The sequence below is a fragment of the Sphaeramia orbicularis genome, chromosome 10, assembly GCF_902148855.1.
Source record: "Sphaeramia orbicularis chromosome 10, fSphaOr1.1, whole genome shotgun sequence".
NCBI lineage: Eukaryota > Metazoa > Chordata > Actinopteri > Kurtiformes > Apogonidae > Sphaeramia > Sphaeramia orbicularis.
Genome location: NC_043966.1, coordinates 51,379,816 through 51,406,283, shown reverse-complemented (window position 1 = coordinate 51,406,283; position 26,468 = coordinate 51,379,816).

The following is a 26,468-nucleotide window of genomic DNA, read 5'->3' as shown; positions in this document are numbered from 1 at the left end:
TTTACAATCAGTTGAAAGTAAGACACTGCTTGGTAAAGTATTAAAACAAAAGAATTTTAACCAGTGACAGTAAGAGCCAATACATCCCTTGGCCCTCCCCCTTGTACTTGGCACTACCCCTCGAACGGAGTTGTAAAGGGTAGGGGTGGAAATATTAACCTATGAAATGGTCCAACCCTTCCAGATCTGTTATGTCATCATCAGTCAACGATGTCACTATAAACAGATGCAACAACTTTGTTTCCAAAAGTATTCTCCATGCCGTCAGCAGCTGGAACTGTCTCTGTTCCATGGGCTTTGGTCATCTTTTTGGAGCTATAAACCACAAACCGCAGAAATGCGATTTATAACACATTGAAACAGCATTAAACGGTCGATCAAATGATTCAATTGTTTAAGAAGAAAATCCGTACATTTGTGTGTTTCTTTGGTCACTGCTGCTCTTCTTTGCTGTGTTTCCCTCCATCTGACCCATGATTGGAACTGAATTATGGGAAATTTCTCATACCCCTAAGGTCCTGAAAAATCCCTGTTTTGAGGGTCAAACAGCCCTCCCATTTAGCCCTTCTTCACCAACTCATCGGGAACCCAAGAGACACCCCTACCCCTTCACATGAATGTGTAAAATGGAGGGGGAGGGGTAAGAGGGAGGGTCCAAGGGATGGATTGGGATTGGGCCTTAGAGTTCTTCTTTTCTTGTACTCTTCCAGGGTTGGCTCTGTCTATGCAAACTATGGCTAACAGCAGTTCTCTCCCCACATCTCTGTGATGCTTAAAGATGTTCAGCAGGTGTCAGTTTCTTCCATCCATCCATTATCATGTTCATTTTTCTGATATTGGGATATTCTAATAATTACGCAGAATAATGATACAAAAAAATGAAGACCTTCATGGGTCTGTCTTTCTGACAGCGGTTCAGTGGTGAGCTCCACTAGAAGAAGAAGAAAAAGAAGAAGAAGAAGGAGACAGAGAAGAAGGAGAAGAAGAAGAAGAAGGAGACAGAAAAGGAGAAGATGAAGAAGAAGGAGAAGACAAAAAAGAAGATGAAGAAGAAGTAGAAGAAGAAGAAGACGAAGAAGACGACGAAGGAGATGACAAAGGAGAAGAAGACAAAGAAAAAGAAGACAAAGAAGACGAAGGAGACGAAGGAGACGAAGAAGACGAAGAAGACGAAGATCAAGGAGAAGACGAAGGAGAAGACGAAGGAGAAGACGAAGAAGAAGACAAAGAAGAAGATGAAGAAGAAGAAGATGAAGAAGAGGAAGACAACAACGAAGAAGATGAAGAAGAAGAAGAAGAAGAAGAAGAAAGAGACGAAGAAGACGAAGACGAAGAAGTAGAAGAAGATGAAGATGAAATAGAAGAAGTAGAAGTAGAAGAAGATGAAGAAGACGAAGACAAAGATGAAGAAGAAGAAGACAACGACGAGGAAGACGAAGGAGAAGACGAAGAAGAAGACAAAGAAGATGAAGAAAAAGTAGAAGACAAAAAAAATGAAGAAGATGAAGAAGAGGATGACGAAGAAGACGAAGAAGAAGAAGAAAAGGTGCAAAAGCCTGTTCCAACACAGTGTTTACCCAAATTTCTTGTCACCAACAATTTTTTAAACATGTCATGTGTTGAGGAAAAGTCTTTTCCTTATTCTTGTGAAGCTGTAAGGTGATCGATGAGCTTATTTCCCAAAAACCTTCATGTCTGTTTAAATGGACGGAGCTGCAGTTGGAGTGTGTCAGCTTTCACACACACTCACACAGACCTGGAGCTTAACAGGTCATGATCCAGACTGTATACAACTGTGTGTGTGTGTGTGTGTGTGTGTGTGTGTGGTGTGTGTGTGTGTGTGTGGGTGGGTGGGTGTGCTTCACCCAAGGAGCACCGTTTAATCTCATCTTTTTTTTTTTTTTTTATCTATCACACACACACACACACACACACACACACACACACACACACAGACATATAAACACAGACAGGTACACACATGTGCTGTATAATTCCAGTATTAGTGGTGGTATTAGCCAGAGTGGGGCAGGTACTTAACACTGAAAGGACTGAAATCACTTCCCAAGGGAGCTTTTATACAATGTGTGTGTGTGTGTGTGTGTGTGTGTATGCTTGTGTGTGTGTGTGTACACCAGCTGATAGTAGCCATTGTCACTAGCCAAGCTTTCTGATTTCTGTGTGTGGCTTAAGCCGCAGGAAGTGCGTTAGCGGCGGTGCGCTGCCAACTCCGGCCCCCCTGCGTTGATTTAATGTGTAGAATTGGCTGATGCTGTATTGAATCAGACTGGGGCCCATATTGTTCGGCTGCTGGGGATTACACGTTTAGCGGCTAGTGATCTGGCTTCAGTTATAACAGCGCTCGACCAGAGAAGCAGCTCTTATCAGCTGCTGGGAGCCCAGTCTCTGCCACATTCACAAGCCTCCAATACACTTTAATTGAATTTCTTTTTAGAGACAGAGAGGCTCAGACGGCTCATGGCATTCAATTTACCACCTCCCCTGTCAACGTTTAGATCCCTCACCCCTTCTCCTCCTCCGGAAAAAAGGAGGCGCCCTCACGCTACAAAAGGGAACTTGCAAATACCATATTTATCTCTGTTCCCGCTCTCTCCCTCTCTCTCTTCCTGCACTCTACTATCCATGTCAGTTATTATATCATTTCAATGAATACTCGCCAGGAAATGGGCTTATCTCGGTAGCAAAATATCTATTTCTTTCAGGCGTTGATTTAGTGTGTTTAAAGCCCACGGCGAGGACAGACAGACTGTCAGCTCGGCGCAGCAGTAAAGCAACGATGCTATCAGTTTGGAGCTGAAGTACTGATGAATGGAGAGACTGGGGGGGGGTGAAAAGAAGAGGCCACAAGGGGGAAGGAGAAGTGGGGAAAAACATCGAAAGAGGAGTGAAAAAGAATGAGGGAGGAAGGAGAATAGATGGTGTACATGCAGGTTCAATTGACAACGTATGGAATGGAATGAGTGGAGTCAAGAGGAGAGGAGCAGGAAAGGAGGAGGCATGTGAGGAGGTCACCTTTCAGCCCTGACCTTCCTCCTCTGTCGTTCACTGGGGTTTCCTCTAGAGCCCGACCGATATGGGATTTTTGGGGCCGATGCCGATACCAATACTGGGGGCTAAAAAACGCAGATATCCAATATATTAGCCGATATCCGATATTGGCCGATAATATTGGCTGATATATGAAATAAGAACATTGATCTTTACAGGATATAATAATTTTATATTTGATAATCGTGGACAGGTGGATTAACAGTTGCATAAATCTTTGTTTATCTTACAAAGATAACTGACCCAACTTTAACCCTTTCATGCATAGTGGTCATTACAGTGGACAGCTGTTCAAAGGTGTTCTCTTATATATTGTTGTTTTGTTGTTTTAGTTCCATATCAGCCAACACAGTGGATGTTTATGCACCATCTCATACACTGCAATTCATACCATTACTGGAACTGCTGTTCTAGATAAATCTGATCTGCAAAAACATGTTTGAGTGTAAAAAAAAAAAAAAAAAAAAAAAAAAAAAAGCTAATTGTTATTAGACTGTAATTAACAGGTTTTTTTTTTTTTCTAAACAGAAAGTTGTTTTTTTTTTTTTTCATATTATCCCCATGAAGTGAGTAATAACTAGTATTAGAGTATGTAAAAATGTGAGAAAACATCAGATTAGCAGCATTTAAAATGTTTTTATTTCATAGTTTTCACACAGTATATCAGTAAATACATGTTTCTTTGCTTCTAAAATTAAACCCATGGTGTCCAGCTGAGTGGATATTTTTGTAACTTCATGAAAAATAGCTTCATGAAAAAAATTCAATTGCATTGTTTTTTTTTCATGCCTAAAGAGGAATAAAAACATTCCAGAAAAAAATCTTGATTACGGTTCTAATAATTCATGCATGAAAGGGTTAAACCTCTGTATAATAGTCTGATATTAGACTAGTATGCGACCTGTGAGGGTTCTAATGTGGTAGTTTTTATGTTGGGAAGGGCAGACTTTTGAAAAAGATGTGAGTCTATATTTTGTAAGTAGTGACATAAAAATTGTTTGGTGAATCATTCTTTAAAATGTAAGCGACACCTACCTTTAATGAGTCCAACTACAAAGCAAGCTATGAAATCACAAAGATAATTAGAGCAGAAAATATGACTGACCACAAAATTATGTTTTCACTCACGAATTTGGATGTGTCTGCCTCAAGGATCTACAACTTCCCATGTGGACCGAGGAGTAAACTGAGCATGTGCAGAGTGGATTAGGTGAGTCCTAAGTTGTTCCTGATTGGAGCAATTGCAAGAGTTACAACTGACCCATGTTACAACTGTCCCCGGTCTCCCCTACCCTAGTAATACCCAGGCATACCTGCAGAATGACACTGTGAGGTAGACAGGAGGCGCACAGACAGGGGCATGGGGGGTGGGGTGTATAGTTCATAAGACGGGGTCCGTGATTTTTGGAGGGGGGGGGGGGGGTTCGGAGCGGGATGATGTAGCAGTCCGTGATTCTGGGACATGGACATGGGTACTGGTCTAATCTGTCTTTAATGTAGGACATGGGTACTGGTCTGATCTGTCTGTAATGTAGGACATGGGGTACTGGTCTAATCTGTCTGTAATGTAGGACATGGGTACTGGTCTAATCTGTCTTTAATGTAGGACATGGGTACTGGTCTAATCTGTCTGTAATGTAGGACATGGGGTACTGGTCTGATCTGTCTGTAATGTAGGACATGGGTACTGGTCTGATCTGTCTGTAATGTAGGACATGGGTACTGGTCTGATCTGTCTTTAATGTAGGACATGGGTACTGGTCTAATCTGTCTGTAATGTAGGACATGGGGTACTGGTCTGATCTGTCTGTAATGTAGGACATGGGGTACTGGTCTGATCTGTCTGTAATGTAGGACATGGGGTACTGGTCTGATCTGTCTGTAATGTAGGACATGGGTACTGGTCTGATCTGTCTGTAATGTAGGACATGGGTACTGGTCTGATCTGTCTTTAATGTAGGACATGGGTACTGGTCTTATCTGTCTGTAATGTAGGACATGGGTACTGGTCTAATCTGTCTGTAATGTAGGACATGGGTACTGGTCTGATCTGTCTTTTCTGTAGGACATGGGTACTGGTCTGATCTGTCTGTAATGTAGGACATGGGTACTGGTCTGATCTGTCTGTAATGTAGGACATGGGGTACTGGTCTGATCTGTCTTTTCTGTAGGACATGGGGTACTGGTCTGATCTGTCTGTAATGTAGGACATGGGTACTGGTCTGATCTGTCTGTAATGTAGGACATGGGTACTGGTCTGATCTGTCTTTTCTGTAGGACATGGGGTACTGGTCTAATCTGTCTTTTCTGTAGGACATGGGGTACTGGTCTAATCTGTCTTTTCTGTAGGACATGGGGTACTGGTCTAATCTGTCTTTAATGTAGGACATGGGTACTGGTCTAATCTGTCTTTTCTGTAGGACATGGGGTACTGGTCTGATCTGTCTTTAATGTAGGACATGGGTACTGGTCTGATCTGTCTTTAATGTAGGACATGGGTACTGGTCTAATCTGTCTTTTCTGTAGGACATGGGGTACTGGTCTGATCTGTCTGTAATGTAGGACATGGGTACTGGTCTGATCTGTCTGTAATGTAGGACATGGGTACTGGTCTGATCTGTCTTTAATGTAGGACATGGGTACTGGTCTGATCTGTCTGTAATGTAGGACATGGGTACTGGTCTAATCTGTCTGTAATGTAGGACATGGGTACTGGTCTGATCTGTCTTTTCTGTAGGACATGGGGTACTGGTCTAATCTGTCTTTTCTGTAGGACATGGGTACTGGTCTGATCTGTCTTTAATGTAGGACATGGGTACTGGTCTGATCTGTCTGTAATGTAGGACATGGGTACTGGTCTGATCTGTCTGTAATGTAGGACATGGGTACTGGTCTGATCTGTCTTTTCTGTAGGACATGGGGTACTGGTCTGATCTATCTTTAATGTAGGACATGGGTACTGGTCTGATCTGTCTGTAATGTAGGACATGGGTACTGGTCTGATCTGTCTGTAATGTAGGACATGGGTACTGGTCTGATCTGTCTGTAATGTAGGACATGGGTACTGGTCTGATCTGTCTTTAATGTAGGACATGGGTACTGGTCTGATCTGTCTGTAATGTAGGACATGGGTACTGGTCTGATCTGTCTTTAATGTAGGACATGGGTACTGGTCTGATCTGTCTGTAATGTAGGACATGGGTACTGGTCTGATCTGTCTTTAATGTAGGACATGGGTACTGGTCTGATCTGTCTGTAATGTAGGACATGGGTACTGGTCTGATCTGTCTGTAATGTAGGACATGGGTACTGGTCTGATCTGTCTGTAATGTAGGACATGGATACTGGTCTGATCTGTCTTTTCTGTAGGACATGGGGTACTGGTCTAATCTGTCTTTTCTGTAGGACATGGGGTACTGGTCTAATCTGTCTTTTCTGTAGGACATGGGGTACTGGTCTAATCTGTCTTTAATGTAGGACATGGGTACTGGTCTAATCTGTCTTTTCTGTAGGACATGGGTACTGGTCTAATCTGTCTTTAATGTAGGACATGGGGTAGTGGTCTGATCTGTCTTTAATGTAGGACATGGGTACTGGTCTAATCTGTCTTTTCTGTAGGACATGGGGTACTGGTCTGATCTGTCTGTAATGTAGGACATGGGGTACTGGTCTGATCTGTCTTTTCTGTAGGACATGGGGTACTGGTCTGATCTGTCTTTTGCAGATATTTTTGTCGGTATATGAGCTGTATTTTTCATCATCTTGCAGGATTTTTTCTGAGGTCCGTGGTTACTTTACCTTCTGTTGCCGATGATGTTGCACATCACATATTACATCACTACCCGTGTCAAGTTACAATGCAATATTTTTTTAACTTTATGTTAGGGGTGTCACACTCTTTTCTTCCAGGGGCCACATTCATCCCAACTGAATCTCGAGTGGGCTGGACCAGTAAAGTAATAGCATCATAACCTATAAATAATGACAACTCAAAACAACTATCCTTTCACAAAAAATGTGATGAACCTGCACAAATATGAACCTGAAATGTCTTAAGAAAAATAAATATTATTTAAATAGGATAGCAATTTTAACAATATTCTGCCTGTTACTAAATGTTTTGTGTATTTATAGATCCATGGTGATCTGTACGTTGTAATGCACATGTGTAAAAAAGAAGACTTTTTTTTCTCAAGAAATGGCAGGAAGTTAATTTTGTTCACATTTTTTAAAGGACGGTTTGTATATGTAAACATTTTCACAACATAATTTTACTTTTTTCGTTGAAAAACAGAGAGGAAAGCCATAGTAGTCATTATTTATTAGGGCTGTAACGGTCCACATACCGAACCGAATCGTTTCGGTACCCACCTGTTTGGTTTGGTACACAGCTGTACCGAAACGGCACAGTTGGTTGAGAAAATGAAAAAGGAACGAAAGACGTTGTTCGATGTGGAACTTTAAATCTGCGCAAGTTCCACACGGACATATTGAAGAATCGCACATTGACCCGAAATATGAAATAGCAGCTGATATAAGGTAAAAAAATAAATAAATAAATAAATAAATACGATGTGAACCTGGAAGGAAGAGACAAAAGACCCTCCACCATCAGTACAGTCCTGTGTGGGATCACTTCAGGGTCAGGTGAAAGACAACAACTGGGAAATGTACGGTAGTTCTCAAACACTTACAATTGCTCTCTCTGTCTGTCTGTCTCTCTCTCTTTCACACACACACACACACACACACACACACACACACGCGCACACACACACGCACACACACACACTGTATGTAATTTAGTAATATTTTATTTATTTTATTTTCTATTTGATTTGTAGCAGCAGAATTATATTATTCCTGTTTTTCTATAATCTATTGTCTCCAAAAATTGGGGGAAAAATGTTAAAAAAATTCATAATAAATGCATTAAAGACATTTTGAGGGGTTTTCTTTCTTCAAGTACCAAACCGGAAAAAACAAACAAACAATAAAAACGTGGCTTTCAAAACCAAAACATACCGAAATTAAATTTTTGTGTACCATGACAGGCCTATTATTTATGGGCTATTATGTTATTATTTTTCACTTGAGGTCAAACTGTGCTGAATGTGGCCCCTGAACTAAAATAAGTTTGACAACTCTGCCTTAGACGTTGGAAATGTATGACATGATGCAGGTGATGTCAAGGAAACCTCAGTAGAAAGTGTTTGTGTCGACTGGGTGGAATGACGAAGTCTGCAGTCTGGGTTCTGTCCGAGTCCTCCAGCTTCCTCCCACCATCCAAACACATGCACTGACCGGTTCACTGGTCAACCTGAAACTGCCCATAGGTAGGAATGTGACAGTGATCGGTTGTTTGTCTCTGTATGTCAGCCCTGCGATAAACTGGGGGCTCATCCAGGGTCAACCATAGGTAGCTGGGATAGGCTCCACCCCCCGCGACCCTAGTGAGGATAAAGTGCGTTCAGAAGATGAATGAATGAATGAATTTGCTAAGAAGTGACAACATCCCTGTCTCGTCTATAATTTCAGGGAACCTGGCATTTGTCCATTTAAAGCAGGGGTGTCAAACTCATTTTAGTTCAGGGGCCACATTCAGCTAAATTTGATCTGAAATGGGCCGAACCAGTAAAATAATAACATAATAATATATAAATATTGCCAACTTCAAACTTTTCTCTATGCTTTAGAGTGAAAAAAGTGAAATTAATCAATGAAAATGTTTACATCTACAAACTACCCTTTCAAACAATGTGAATAACATGAACAAACTGAAAAAATAAGTGTAATTTTAACAATATTATTTTAACAATATTATGCTTCAGTTTATCATTTCCACATGTTTATTATAACTTACAGATCACAGTGGATCTTCAAACACACCAAACATTTAGTATCAGGCAGAATATTGGTAAAATTGTATTTACTTTTCTTAAGACATTTCAGGTTGTTCACATTTGTTCAGGTTATTCACATATTTTGTGAAATTATGCTTTATTCTAGTGTAAATACATGCAAATATTTACATTTACAAAGGAAAATTTGGAGTTATGAGTATTCATAGCTTATGATAGTCTTTTACTGGTCTGACCCACTTGAGATTGAATTGGTCTGAATGTGGAACCTGAACTAAAAGGATTGTGAATATCTTAATATCTATTTTTGCAGTTCACAAATTCATCCCAAAGGCCAGATTGGACCCTTTGGTGGGCCGGATTTCGCCCTCGGGCCACATATTTGACACCTGTGATTTAAAGGATAGTTTTGGAAATTAAGCAACATACAGTTATAAATAAATAAATAAATAAATTAATAATAATAATAATAATAATTGTAAATAAACACACACACACACAAATCTTTTGGCTGTCTGTTGAATGTCCTGCATTCTGGTGAATGATTAGATAGATAGATAGAAAGAATGATAGATAGAAAGAACGATAGAACGATAGAACGATAGATAGAACGATAGAACGATAGAACGATAGAACGATAGATAGATAGATAGATAGATAGATAGATAGATAGATAGATAGATAGATAGATAGATAGATAGATAGATAGATAGATAGATAGATAGATAGATAGATAGATAGATAGATAGATAGATAGATAGATAGATAGATAGATAGATTTACTTTATTAATCCCCTAGGGGAAATTCCGAATACAAAATGTGGTCACCGCTCCACAAACAGTCATACCACATCAACAATCAATAAATAAATAAATACAGAGTATAAGTAGCTGTGAATAACTTAGATTAAAAAGAAGTAGACTTAAAAGACAAGATGTGTTTTCTACCTATCACATAAGAACATAAAAGCACAAAAACACAGAAACATTCATTTTTACATATCAAATTGTGTTTATGTGGTGAAATTAAGTGTGTTGAAAATCAAAGTCTAAATAAACTTCCAAATTCAGAGTTTGTCTAAACCCCTTTTCCCCACCCACTCCTAGTGTTCAGACCACCACTGATAAAATGTGAAGAGAAGTGAAAGAAATTACGGCTGAGTATTAGTTCTATCAAACTGAATGATTCTGTGAGGTTGAGGGGTAAAGGCCCAGCAGCCTGAGCCCCTCATAACCGGACACCACTATCCTGTTTTAATGGGCCCCCGCCTGATGGAACGCCTGGAAACTGCAGCCACGCAGCCAATACAGACACACATTTGTTCACACTCTGTCTTGTATGTGTGTGTGTGTGTGTGTGTGTGTGTGCATTTGTGTGTGTAAGTGACATCTCTGGCCAGAGGCCCTGAAATCTAACATGGTTTAACAATGTCACAGTGTCAGCCTTCTGCTGCACATTCACAGTCATGCACACACACACACACACACACACACACACATACACACACACACACACACACACACACACACTCCGGCCTGCTGCCTGCGCTGTGTGTGGACAGGGTTATAGAGTACAGCAGCTATTTTTCTTACATACTCACTGACCGAGTGGCCCTGGGACGCACGCTCACGCTGATGCACAAACATACAAATACACAACACACACACACACACATACACACACACACACACACACACACACACACACACACACACACACACGTATGCAGCCATCTCATCTGGCCAGTATAATTCCATTTGTCTGGTCCAGCAAGCGGTTGGCTAACTCCATGAATTATTACAATCCCGTAAGGCATCTCGGGTGCCAGAGCAAAGGGAGGCCTGTGTGTGTGGCCTCCATCTACCATTTAAGTTACCATGGAAGATGAAATAGTCACACACTCATGGACACACTTGCACACACACACACACACACACACTCTCTCTTCCTTTCTCTCTTATCAGAGTGTGTGTATCTTCTATCTTCAAATAATGTTTTGTCTCTTTCCTTTGTGCTATCATGCTGCTACAAATGGAAAAACGGCATCTCATTCCTCTCTCTGGGGTTTTTTAGCAGCTCATTTTTTCAGCCGGGGTCATGTGTGTGTGTGTGTGTGTGTGTGTGTGTGTGTGCGTGTGTGTGTGTGTGTGTGTGTGTGTGTGCCACAGTTGTGGGTGGCGCAGTAACAGTAGCAGACAGATGGCCATTTCTCTCTCTCTCTGACCATGTTGAACATTGCCTAGAAAGATCATCGGAGCAAAAAATGGATTTCATTTCAGCCTGTATTACAGGATTTAAAGTACAGCAGGCCCTCTGTAATCTGAGAGCCCTTTGTATTATTCTGCACTGATTGAAGTAGAGTTTTTGAAGTGGAGGCAGAGTTTTTTTTTTTTCTGAAGTGAAATGGAGCTAGTACAGCGATACAGAGGGAGTTTTTGTAAGTGCGAAGCTGCTTCAGTGAAAGAAAGACGAGTTTTCAAATGAACTCAAGTGATTGCAAAGAGTTGTTTGACAGAGACCAGAGCAGGAGTGATATAGCGGTGTTTTCAGTCCATTGGGCCAACATTCTGTTGCTGTACTGCAGGATTGTTTGATCAAATGAAGCATTTACAGTGTGATGGGGTGGGGGGTCCCTGTGGGGCCCCTCATACTCAACAGTGTCTTCAATGGAAGTCATTTACTAAGTTAAAGGTTCATCTCAAACTCCACTATTTTCACTTTGATCAATGTCTTTACATTTTTATATTGAAGCGTAACAAATAACTGTAAGATAGAAATACTGGCACCACGTTCTAATCAAATACTTGAACACGCCTGTCTTTCCTTTTTTTTCTCATCAGCTGAATGAATAATGCATTTTTTGGGAAAAGTCACATTAATCAGCACAACAGCCTGCTTGGTGAAACAGTGTCTCTTGAACTTGTACTTCCTTGAACAATAGACATTTCTGTCAGACACTCTTCCACTGAGCTGAAACTGGAAACAAAACATTAAAAAAACATGTTTGGACACAAGATTCAATGTCCACTTTTCTTATTTGAAGCATTCATCCAAACTCTGATTCACAGATCAGATTGACAAAAGGGAAGTTGAGGTCAGTTGTTCAGCATGAATGTAACCACCCCCCCCCTTTTTTTTTTTTTTAGAATATATGAAATTTCAAGCATGTAGTTTGATATCACTGCACCAGGTAACACAAAGTCAGTGATCTCAACAGTAGAAGCCAGATTTTAGAAAATACCTCCATTTACGATTGTAGTTCCAGTCTGTAAGGATGCACTGTGTGTGTGTGTTGGGGGGGGGGGTCCATCCAGACAGGTGAGGGAGGAGGTCCATCCACACAGGTGAGGGTGGGGGAGGAGGTCCATCCAGACAGGTGAGGGTGGGGGAGGAGGTCCATCCACACAGGTGAGGGTGGGGGAGGAGGTCCATCCAGACAGGTGAGGGTGGGGGAGGAGGTCCATCCACACAGGTGAGGGTGGGGGAGGAGGTCCATCCACACAGGTGAGGGTGGGGGAGGAGGTCCATCTGTACTCCTGCTGCTCACGGCTCTTACTATGATAATTTCTTTTATTTCTGGTTGCATTATCTACATGCGCCCCCCAAAGGAAAGGAAAGGGGGATTGTTTTTTACAGGAACTTTCTGTATTACCCTGAACTTTCAAAGTTCCTGGTGCGTTTCCACCGAAAATTACCCTGGTAACTGACCCTCCCCCGGCCCCGAATTTACCCCGAAGAAGTTCCTGGTAGGAGGTAGTACTTTCCAGATTACCAGGAGCTTTAAGGGGCGGGGCTGTGTGCTGGAGAAGGCTGAGTGGTGGACTAGACTGGCAGCATTTCCGCATTCTGTTCACCGTCAATATTTAAGTCATTTCATTTCCACAAGCTTTGTATTTTGATAATTTGGAAAATGAACCAAAAGAGAAGCAACAACAAGTGGACGGACGACGAGGAAATTCAGACCGACTTTGAATCACAGACACGAAACGAGCGAGTAAAAGCTGTCGGAGCCAAATATAAGACACAAGCCTAAAGAAATACGAGGAAAGAAGAAGAAATTTATGCAGGATTAAAAGAAACTAAAGGACCACAACGGTCGCAGTGGATCTGACTGTCGAACAAACCAATGGTCTGAATATGACACAAATATTCCCTGTTTAGTTCATTCCATGTTGTAACAGTAGTCAGAGGCACATCAGCTGTTTAGTCCAAAGTGAAGTCAGGTTAACCTAATGCTAATGCTAATGCTAACTGGTCAACAGTCTGACACTATAAACCTAAATCAGAGAACTGGATGTATTCGTGTTGTCGCCGTGAGCTGAACACTGATGTATTCTGTATGTTTTGTGATTTCCACCTGAAATGGACCGGACGGACTCACCTCTTTTTCTGAACCTGCGGCTCGTTTGTGCGCTCATCCATCGTCTACTGCTGTTTACAACAGCCCAGGTCAGACAGGTCACATGTCACATCACACTGGTAGGAATCTGTCATCATGTGTTCTGTTATTCATTTGATCATTTTTATTACTTTTCCTGTAGGAAAGTGAAAAAGGGACCGGGACCATGGAGTTCCATTTACTGATAATGGCCAAAATGTGTCTATGCTGTTTATGTCTACACTGTAAAAAAAAATCTGTAATTTAACAGAATTTTCACTGTTTGACAGATTTTTCCTGTATTTTTAAGATACAGGAAAATATCAATGAAATGACAAAAACAGACTGATTTTACACGTCAAATGTAAAATAACATGATAAAACTGTAACTGTGAATAACCATAAAATTTCCATTTTTTAAAAGATTTTTTTTTCTTTTTTCACAGAAAAATACAGTTAAAATACATTTGCAAATATATCATAATTTCAGAAATGTTTCTTTTCTGTTTATGAGATTAAACTGTTAATTTAAAGTTGAATACTGTAAAAAAAAAAATTATAAGAAGAAAATGAGATAAAATTACTGACAATTAACCGTAAAAGAAGTATTTATTCTGTAAGTTTAACAAGACTCGTTTTTTAATTGACAAATATCTTGTGTAATTACAGGAGGTTTCACAACAAAAATGTTGAATAAATGTATTTTTGTGAATGTATAACATGTATAAGCACTGATAAACTGTCCAAATACAGTTTTTATCAGTGGATTGTACAACTGAGTCTCATTGAAAACTCTCTCTCTCTATATATATATATATATATATATATATATATATATATATATATATATATATATATATATATATATATATACATATATATATATATATATATATGTATAGGTAATTTGATTGTTTTAATACATGTAAATATTCTTTATTAAACATTAAAAGTAAAAAAAAAAGCTAAATCTCATGTAAAGTTAGGGCAAAAAACTGTATGTTAATTATGGAAAATTACCGTATTTTTATGAGATGGTTATTTTCCATTATTTTACAGTATTTTTTCAGCACCCCTTCTGCCGGAATAATAACGTTTTTTTGTTTTTTTGTTTTTTTTTACAGTGTATGCTGACATCAGTGCATGCATAGACATGATGACATCAGGTGGATCGATGCCAAAATAAGCTACAATACACGCGAGGGGCGGGGTTTGTTGTGCCTGGAACCACTTGTTCATTCATGTTGTGAATACATTATTTTATCAGGATTTGTTTGGGGTGAAACAGACAAAATTCATTTCTTTTTCAATTAAAGTATGAAAAAGTTAGTGTTGTAATAACTGACAATAAAGTCACATCTTGAAAATAAATACTTAGCCTTTATACTTAGTGAAACATTATTTAACTTGAAAAGTAAATTTCACAATATTTCTTAGATGTGTATAGATGTGAAAATTGCATAGATTTCTTCCCCTCCACTCTCTAATAGTTTTAAATTCAGGGCCAAATCAGTGTCTTTTGTGGGTTTTTAGCTCCCGTACTATAATGTGCTGCTCATGGTGGTGTGTGCTCCATGTTCAGCAGGTTTATTATCACTGATCACAGATTGTATAATAGGCATTCTGCAGCAGATACTGAGGGAAGTGAACGTGGGTGCAACAGCAGCCACTGCACACATTCTTCATAGACAGTAATCTTAAATTGGATCTGTTGGCTGCTTTCTTTAATTATGCTGTGATCCATGGGAGAACTACTAGGAGGTGATGAGGGGGAGAAGGGGGAGAGCAGGTTGTACCGTGCACTTTGATTGATTTCATATTTTACACAATTGATCAATAATACACTGGAGGTCTGTGGATTTTGCCTTTATTGAGGAAATACAAAATACAAAGGATATTTATTTTAGAATTTTTGACATTTGATTTCCTGTTGTAAATTAACTTGTATATTTTTATTTATTGAATGACCATACTGTAGTACATATTTTTTGCACACCTAAGGAAAAAAAAGAAGAGGAAACAAAAAGAAACAAATACAGGCCAAACTGTGTATTTTAGACTTTCACTAATAGATCATTCAGTGCACCATCTGCCTTTGTACCATGTCTGTTCTAAATGGAATATTTCAGGACGTGCATTTCCATCAATGTTTTCCATAAATGAAGTTTTACAATCTAAAATAAAAAGAAAAAAATTGATTATTAAATTAAACGAACAGAAACAAATGTAACAAACTTGTAATAACGCTCATTTGAGGTGGTTTTTGCTTCTGTCAAAACAGAAAAGGAAATGTAAACAAGTGCTGTTGAAGCGAACGTTTAACTCAAGAGATTTGTTCCTGAATTGTTGAGATCGGAGATTACCACATTCTGATCACAAACAGAGACTAGTTTTTGTATTTTGTATGGATGTATGTATGTATGTATGTATGTATGTATGTATGTATGTATGTATGTATAGATAGATAGATAGATAGATAGATAGATAGATAGATAGATAGATAGATAGATAGATAGATAGATAGAGGGACGGACGGATGGACAGACAGACAGATAGATAGATAGATTAGGGCTGTCAAAATTAACGCATTAACGTGGATTAATCCATCATAATGATTAATCTGATTAAAAATTTGAACACCTTTAACCCATCTGCAGCAGAATGACTGAACGTCTCTGCCAATGCATTTCAGGCAGTTTGTCTAAGTAGAGTTAGCGTTGCACACAAACAAATGGGCAGTTCCAACCAATAAAAGATGGAAGACACTAAACAGAACATTGGCCCTCAATCGGAAATTTGAGTCCAATAAAAACCCCCAAGATGGAACGGTTAACAGACATTTTATGCACACTTAACAGGAAGGAGTTTTCTATTCACCGAAACACTTCCAGATTCAAATACCACATTAACGGGAAGCATACGTTAGTCAGGGATTCCGCTAGCACTTCAGCTAACACGATGCCCAGCTTGGACAAACAGATTAAGTGCTGATATATTTACTTCTGTATTGAGTCTGTTCATGCAAAATGAAACATGATTAATATAAATTAAAAATGAATGTTTAATCATGATTAATCGAAATTAATCCACATCCAAAATTTTAATAGTTTGACAGCACTATATATATATGTGTGTGTGTGTGTGTGTGTGTGTGTGTATGTGTGTGTGTGTGCATGCGTGTGTGTATAAACACATAAAAACTACAAACCAGTCCAGTTCCATCTCTAACCTGTAATCCAGGGCTCTCAAACTCATTTTCTTTCAGGTTCCACATTCAGCCTGATTTGATCTCCAGTGGGCAGGACCAATAAAATAATAACATCATAACCTATTAATAATGACAACCCCAAATTTTTGTCTTTGTTTTAGTGCAAAAAAACCCCATTAAATTGTGAAAATACTTCCTTTTATAAACTATCCAAACAAAAAAAGATGGGAATAACCTGAAAAAAATGAAATTTCTCAAGAAAAATAAGCGCAATTTTAACAAAATTATGCCCCAACTTATCATTTCTACATGTGCATTATGGATCGAATCTACAAAGACACTGTTGTTCGTCCGTCAGTCTCGATGACACCTTGACTTCAGTTTTTGTGGGTCCTGGCATGGCTTGTCAGCCCTATTTTGCCCTGAAGTATCTGCTACAAAGACACTACACACAGAGGAACAGACAGTAAATTGTCAAACTTGTGCTTAATTTTCTTTAGACATTTCAGGTTGTTCATATTTGTTCAGATTATTCGCATTTTGTTGTTACAGGATAGTTTGAAAATGTAAATATTGTCATAATTTAATGTTATTTTTTGCACTAAAACAAAGACAAAAATTTTCAGTTGTCATTATTTATAGGCATAGCGTAAAAAAAATTTTTCACATCAAACCGAGAAGAAAATATGAAGTCATTATTTTTTGTAGGTTATTATGCTGTTATTTGACTGTAGATCATATTGGTCTGTATGTGGAACCTGAACTAAAATGAGTTCCACAGCCTTGACTGTGGAATTTTTGCACTTTGCAAATTCCTCCCACAGGCCGCATTGGAACCTTTGGTGGGCTGCATTTGGCCCCAGCCGCATGTTTGAGACCCCTGCTCTAATCTGTCCGTTCAGTCTTCAACCCATTTGGATCCAACTGACTAACTTAGACCAACTGAACATGGAACTAACATCCAACAGACACAAACACACTCCAAAGTAGAAAAGTCAACATACGTTCAGCAGATGAGTTTGGTTGTCACTGGCTGTTTGGGTTTTTGAGGGTTAATGAAACAAAGCTCCAATTCAGGAAATATGTAATTGGATATTTTTTTATTTGATCCAAGTTGATTGATTAAAAATAGTTTCACCTCATAGTTTCAGCATTCTTCAGCATTTTTAGTAAACACTTATTCAAGGAAACATCCCAAGACATTAATAATTAGTCTTTTAGCAACAGATGTCTGGAATCACAAACTTCTGTATTAGCTGAAGTAGGTGATTATGGCTAATGATGTCATTGCTATGACCAGACATTACAGAGCCAATCAGACTGTTAAAGGGTAATATCCTTTTGAATGGGGCATTAACTGTTAAGTGAACTTAATAAGTCTACCTAAGGACTGTGTTAATGGGGAACTCTTTAATGAGTGAGAGAGGCCTAAAGATGGACAGAGATCACAAATATTAAAGAGAGAGATGCAAATAGCACATCATGGAAAGAGCTTGATGATAACAGTCATTACAGTTTTATACCATTCAGTGGTGCCGGCCCATTTTGACCACACACGTCTCTTATTACAGCCACACGATTAGCCGCTGTGGCCACAATTAAAGCCTAAAGTTAAAGAGACTATTAGATGGAGAGGACTGTTTAAGTTAAAGCTGGGAGCATTTAGCTGATAAGAGTTAATGGTGTGTTCAAGTTACAGACAATGCTGACTGAATCTAGTCGGACCAGCCTGGTTTGATGCCAGCGTTCATATTAATGGACATTTTCTCTGGCAGCAGCTGTATCTGAGTGTGGCCACAAACACAGCCCAACTATATCTGTATTTATTAAGTAGGTGAAGAGTGAGAGAAGAGCTGCCTTTTAAAGTCTGTCTCATGGTGAGCCATTTTTTAAAATCTGTTATTGGTTCATCCTCCTTATTGTAGTCTGCATGAGCAGTTAAAATAGATGGAGAGCTTTCTACCATAGAAGCTAAATGGCGCTCATAAAACGCTGTGAGAGTGGTGACATCAGCGTGAAAGACAAGAGTTTGGAAAGGAAATGGAAATTTAAGAGTTGGTCATAGATGAGAGGTTTAAAAGTGTCTGCTCGAATCGAGGCTGTCAGCTTTAAAGGAGCAGTTCAGCATTTCTGCTGCGATTTGGTTTGGTTTTATCTTTACAAAAGTGCAACGAGATGATCCGCATCAGGTTTGTGTCTAGTACGAAAAGAAGTCCTTTCAAATCATTCCAGGAGTCACTCAGATCTCATCCATTTGATTTGGACCCTTTATAAGTGTTGTGGTCCATCTTAACATTATTGTTCAATTGATGAGGTTTTATAATAATAATAATAATAATAATAATAATAATAATAATAATAATAATAGCTTTATTTGTATAGCACCTTTAAAAACAAAGTTTACAAAGTGCTTTGACAGACAAAGCAGAAGGGCACAACAGCAGGACACAAGATGCAAGTAAAGACACTAAAACAGAAACAACACTAGAAGCACTCAGAGAGCGCAGACCTCCGCCAAGGCTGATCAGTGGCCCCCCCCGTGGGCCCCCCCACCCCCGATCACCACCAAAATGTAATCATTTCTTCCTTATCCCATTTCCAACAAACCCTGAAAATTTCATCCAAATCTGTCCATGACTTTTTGAGTTATGTTGCACACTAATGGACAGACAAACAAACAAACAAACAAACAAACAAACAAACAAACAAACAGACAAACAAACAAACAAACACACAAACCCTGGCAAAAACATAACCTCCTTGGCGGAGGTAATAATAAGAGAGATATGTACAGCAGATGCAAAAACATGACACTTCGAATAAATGACGTGAATCACAGTAAAGAGGGCAGGGTAATGTGACACGATGCTGTCAAATCAATGTAAAAATGAAGGAGTGAGATAAAACAACATCATGTATGATGGTGGAAAATGTGTCTGTCCTGTCAGACTTAATTGACTGACACCTGTCAATCAAGCCTTACCCTCATTTTATTGAACAAAATCCATAAGTTCAGCTCAGTCTGTCCACTATTCTTACGTAATAATCTGTTCATGCAGTTCTCTCACTTACTAGCACTGTGGCCTTTTGTGTGTTTTGTAGGTCACAGTGACCTTTAACCTTTGGCCACCTGGGCAAATCTGGGCAGGTGACCCTGGAGTCTGAGTGAATGCTTGTTCCAAAAGTGAAGAAATTATATTAGAATTTTACATTTTCATTTATTATAATATCACAATCACGCCATCATAGAATGCACAAACATGAGATCGCCGCAGCCTTGACCTTTGACCTCCATCCCAGTCAATGCTTGGTCCACATTTTGTGTCATTCTGGCAGAGCCTTAGTTTTAGAGGTAAAGGTGAACGACAGTCAACAGCCTTTTTTATGGACTGTAGTGTCGAGCAGTGGTTTATCTATGACTCATCCCACTCCTACAGCTCTGAAAGTGTCACAAATACAAACAGGTGGAGCTCCAAAAAGCCAACGTGAGGAACAAAACACAAATCACCAGCTTCAAAATAAGGATCAAAAACCTTCTTTGTTATATACTGTCAAAAAAAACCCTACCTATGGAGTCTACCTTGTTCCTAAACAGCCCAGTCTGCTTTAGTCCAAACTGCAGATCTAACACTAGACAGTTCATTGGCTGTTTGCAGACGACAGAAAAAACTGAAGTCGTTTCATTTGGTGTAAAATGAGTATACAAGTGGATTAATATGACACAGAGCAGGATGCTCCATCAAACTAATTTAATTTTGTCCATTACAATGGTCATCTGTTCATCCATTTAATACTTTTACAAACACACTATTTTAGACCAAAAACATCTATTTGAATTGAAGAAATAACTGGAATTTCACTAGAATTTGGTGAAAAAGCAGAAGGGAAAACCCGCCCACAAAAAACCTCTTTAACTAACTTAATAAATATACTGACATGAGGGCAAACTTCACTAAATTCTGAAGCGCTGATATTTTGTTTCCAGTCAGAGGTGAACTTCAGTGGGACATTGTGTCCTTTAAAGACCCTTCTCTGTCCATCCTTCCTTCTTTTGGTCTTCTCCCTCAGATCTCCTCATCCTGAACCTCTGCCCCTTCACCTCTTTTCCTCCGATCTGTCCTTCCTCTCCCTCCTCATCCCTCTCTCACCTTCCCTCCATCTCTCCTCTTCTTCCTCCTTCTCTCTGTTTAACACTTCTCCCTCTTTCCTCCCTCATCTATCATTTCCTCTTATCTCTTTTTACCTCCTGATCTCTCCCTCTATAAACCTCTCCCGTTTTCTTCATCTTAAACCCACTCTCTGACCACCTCTCTGTCTGCCCTCCCTCTCTCGCTCTCTCTCTCTCTCTCTCTTCCTCCCTCCCTCCGTTCTAATAGCGCTCTGACAGAGCCGGTGTTTCTAATCAGAGGTGAGGAGAGCGAATGAGCAGCCGTCTGATCCTCTCTGCTCTTTCATCAATCGGCTCTAACTGAATGGGAGCAAATCTCAGCCGGGACAAAATTAATATGTAGCAGATCTATGGCACGCTCGCCTTACCCTGGAATTGGAAATGGCTTTGGTGCTGCCTGACCCGTATCCGTCCGCATCTTTGTGTGTGTATGTGTGTGTGTGCACAAGTGTTCTTTAGTGTGCGTACGTGTGTGTGTTTCAGGATTGCGGCGGCAGATTATTGAGGAGACAATTGGCTGTATGGCAGTAATCAGGAGAACACTGAGGTGTGTCTATCTTATGACTGCTCGCTGACAAGCCCTTAGACAGACACACACACATGTGTACCAGGACGCATTCCCCCCCCCTATCCAATTCAATCAGACAGTCCATCCGCCCTGCAGAGCAATGTGGCACTGCCCCCGTGCATGACAGTATCAATTCAATTACCCAGGAAATGGATCCATATTCAACCCATATAAACTCATACACAGAGCCAGGAGGGGCTGCTGCTGCCACCGAGACAAAGAAATGCGCATTTACCCTGTAATAACTTTCATTTGGACTGGCTTTGAAAACCATTCTCAGCCAGGCATTTGTCGCTGTCACATCGCGTTATCCACAAATCAGGTTTACAAAATATCAATTCAATTTCTGGCGTAGCGCGAAACGCCAGCCGAGACACGCACACACACACACAAACACACACACACACATCTGGAGAGAGAGAGAGAGAGAGAGAGAGAGAGAGAGAGAGAGAGAGAGAGAGTGAGTGCAGTGTGCTGAGGGGCCCCTTGTGGCTCGGGCAGATTTCCAGTCAGAACTAATCAAAAGCAGAGCAGACCATGCTAATCTCTTCAATTTCATCCTTTAGACTGCTGTCTTTCCCTGAGTCGTAAACACACACACACACACACACACACACACACACACACACATACACACACACACACACACACACGTGCATGCTTATGTAGGCAGGCACACGGCAGGTCAGATAAAAACATGGACACACAAGCAAAAACATACATAACACAGACATAAAGCCATTCATAACACGCACATACAGTATATAGGTTATATATATCATACATGCAGACACTCCTTTTTCCTAGACACACTCTCTCTCTCTCTCTCTCTCTCTCTCTCTCTCTCTCTCTCTCTCTCTCTCCCCAGGGCCTGTATTGTATCTGTGCGTCTGATCAGTGTTCTGCTTGAATTTTAGAGTGAATACTGAAGTCTGCAGGTGAAATACACTGAATTACCAGCTCTGTTTATATGCACTGTTGGCAGATACACGTACAGATTCATGGAATAAGTCATTTAACTTTTTTAATTACTTTATTAAACCAATGCATCTTATTGTAACTGATTATGATGTTTGGTGTAGTCATGCACAACACATCAGGGCCGGTCATGAGCCTGTTTTCGTCCAAAACTTCAGTGTGTTTCACCCCAATTTGTGCACTTTGTAACCGCAGCTGGATTCATTAATCTAGCCTACACTGCACCAGTGGCAGCTCATCAATAGAGGGCGCTAGGGTGCTGCCCCACCTGTCTCATAGTGAAGAAGAAGACGATAGGAATCACTTAAAATAATTTTACAAAAACATGAATATTTAAATAAAGGAGCTGTACATGATACAGCCTGTGAGTACCGTGTATCATCTGCATTCAAGTGGAGTTTTAAAATGTTTTCAGTCATTTAGTGAACAATCAAGTGACATGTTTCCTGCTCGAGAACTCCATAGACTGTGGTTATAAATGGTGCATGTGCAGTGGACCCCCCTTCAATACAGGAGATAGGAGAGCCTGGTCTGACTTTAACTACAGAGTGACGGAAAAATGTGAATGTTTGATGGATAGACAGTGAAATTTACATATAAAAATAAATGACTGAAAACACATACTGTGTATTTTAATTTAAATTTTAATTAACATTTTAAAATAGTGGTGCATGTACATGTATCCTAGTGGTGATATGTAGTTATAGTGCAGCTGAAAACTGACTTGGATACTGCGCTCCACTCAAAAAATAATTTCCCCAAACAACCCCTCAATAAAGTAAAAAAAAACAAAAAACTATTTTTCTATATATGTTATATGTATATATGTTCACATGAGCAATCTCAAACTACCTCACTAATTTGAGGTGGGAGAGTTTAGGATATACATATATATATATATATATATATATATATATATATATATATATATATATATATATGTGTGTGTGTGTGTACATATATATATATATATATATATATATATACACACACACAGACACAGTACCAGGCAAAAGTTTGGACTCACCTGGTTTTTCTTTATTTTTATGACTATTTCCATTGTAAATTCTCACTGAAGGCATCAAAACTATGAATGAACACATATGGAATTATGTAGTTAAAAAAGATGTGACAAAACTCAAAGCATGTTTTATATTTTAGATTCTTCAAAATAGCCACATTTTGCTTTTATTACTTCTTTGTGCATTCTTGGCATTCTCTTGATGAGCTTCATGAGGTAATCACCTGAAATGTTTTCCAAAAGTCTGGAAGGAGTTCCAAATGATGCTGAGCACTTGTTGGCCATCTGTGGTCCATCTCATGTCATTTAAATAAGAAGGTGAGTCCAAACTTTTGCCTGGTAGTGTGTGTGTGTGTGTGTGTATATATATATATATATATATATATATATATATATATATATATATATATATATATATATATATATATATATATCTCCTGCTGGACCTATCAGGGTTAAACTGTCTGTGACTGTTTGGCCAATGTGAGTCACATCTGATCAAACCCTTTGTGGAAGATTAGCTGGAGTAAAATGAAAAAATGCATTTTTAAAACAAATGTGTTAAATAAAATGGCTCTACTAATCAGTCTATGCAGTTGTTGTAGTTACTGGAAATTATGTCCAAAATGTATTTTGTGAGGTCATGGTGAACCTTAATTTTTGAACTGTGACCACTGAAATCTAACCAGGCCATCCTTGAGTTCAAGTAAACATTTAGACCAAATCTGAAGACTCCCTGCTCAGTTTCTCATCTCTTAACATCCAGTCGGTCACCAGTGATCCATTTCAGGTCGGTTACATCTGATACATTGTGTTTCACCCTCCAAGACCAACACACCTGCCAGCGTCCACATGCATCTACTGATCTAAAATGTTTAATAATTTATAAACCACTAATCCTACCAGTGCATTCAAATAATTCAGATTTACTGCAGTTTCTCAGCTTTTCAGTATTTGGCCGTTCAGAGGCTTTGAAGTGAAACACTCATTCACCAGTAAAACCCATGGAGTCTGACAGATAACAGTGGTTGTAGACATTAGTTTGTCCAGTTAACAACATGCTTTGATGAAAAAGTCCCCTTTTCTTCAGCAATCTCTGTTTTGATATAACCTTCGAATTTACACTGAACTTTTATGAAAATCTGCTTGTTATTAATTTTCACTGTCAAATACAAAATGCAGAGGATAAAATCCCCAAAAATGATGAAAGCTTAAATGTAGAACATTTGGAAGTCACCACAAAAATACTTCTGGGCCACTCAGGGTTAAACTGATGTAGTTGATGTTAAAACGCAAAACAAAAAACACATATATTTTGAACTTACACATATGTCTGACTGTCTTAGAGTTGGGTTTCTGAGTTCCATAAAAACAGTGGCTGTTTAAAGGTTTCATAGAATGGGGACAAATCATCCACCGAACACAACAGATGTGTGAAGGCGTCTAAAAAATGAAAGAGACTGGTGAAGCGCTCAGGTAATGGTGGAAAAGCTAAACGATGGCATCTAGTGGGCAGGTGGGGCATGTATTCATCATCATTATCATTACTGAAGATGTGCATATTTCAGCGCCTGCACACTGGCTTTCACCTGCAGACCGACTTTGCATTGCTTTGTCATTGCACTTAATTAGAGTTTGCAGGTATCAGGACTCCACTGGTGGATTTAATTTCCTTTTAGTTACAGGAATGTGTGTTCCTTCTTCTCCCTGCATCAAAACAGTCTCATTACTTTCTTTTTAATGATTTTAACTGAATTAGTTTAGGTTAGCAAATTGTCTTTTTCTACATTTTGCAAATGTTCTCCCATCATCAAGATCAGTTTTGTCTCTAATGAATGGGACAGAAACAGAGAAAAGACGATTCATTCATGAATCAACCAGAACCATCATATAAAACAAAAAAACTTAAAAGAAATAAGGTGGCACTATGAGTCAGACTGAATATTGTTATGTCAAACACATCATGTTTGGTGCTGATCAAACAAAAAATGACTGAGTTATAACAGTTTGTTTTTCATAGCAAGACATCAAAATTCACCGCCCCGCACTGACCGCGTCGATGGTCACCCACCACATCTTTAGGCGACTTTTCATCTACAACCTCTAAAGATTTAACTGACCAAGTCTGAAGTCCACTGAGTTAAATCCCTACGAGGAGTTCGATCAAACAGAGGGTCAGTGAATGGCAGACTTCCTGTTGGTCTGACGTCATCAGCCCCTTTGACGTTTTGGTAGATCTCGCTGAGATACAGAAGTACATCCAATTTTGTTCCGATCGCAGCGTGTTACTGGGAGTACTGGTTGTTGTGTTAGTTGTGTTAGGGGGCTACAGAGCCATTTTTGAACGCTCGTTTATGAATCCTAGAAAATATCCAAATTTTGCCACCACTCGTGATTTTGCCAGGAAACTTGACTTTTCATGCATGTTCAGGCCTTCAAAAATGAGCAGTTTAGTTCTTTAGTTCAGTTGGATTATTTTGATTTATACTGATACAGTGATTTGCAGATCAGAGTGAAGCTGTTCCTTGTTTTCAATGAATAGGTTTTTTGAAGTATGGTAGCATCTGTAAGGATTGTCCATCTGTTGGTTGGTCTTCACTGTCTTTAAATTCTCAGCTATCTCAGTTTGTAGGTTTGTATAAGATGATGCAAGGACAGTGAACGCATCATTGAATTTACAGATCTTATTATAGAATTTAACGTTGGAATGGTTTATAGTCATCATTTTCTGTTAATACTAGCGCGCTGACCAGTGGGGATCCACAGGTTCTAGATGTGGTAGTTGTTGCTGTTGTGTATTTGTGCGTGTTGTACCACAGGGGTTCCCATAGTGGGATACCCGTACCCCCAGGGGTACTTGGAAGAAGCCCAGGGGGTACTTAAAATGTTTTGTGAAAATCCATGAAATAAGTCATCATGTACCAAAAACAAAATAAATAATGACGATTAATATTGAAATATAAAACACAATAAATACATTCATATAATAGTTTTATTGTCAATCATCTTGTTGAAGCTTTGGTAACATTTGAAGAACATTTACATTTTATATGATTCAAAGTCAGTTTATTTGAGTAGATAAGGACATATTTTTGTTGATGAAAGGTTCATTTATTAATTAATGACCAATTTATTTATTTTTTTCATCAATGAAAGAGGACACTTTTCAGTTGTACACAAAATTTACTTTAAAAAAAAAAGTTATTGCATGTGCTG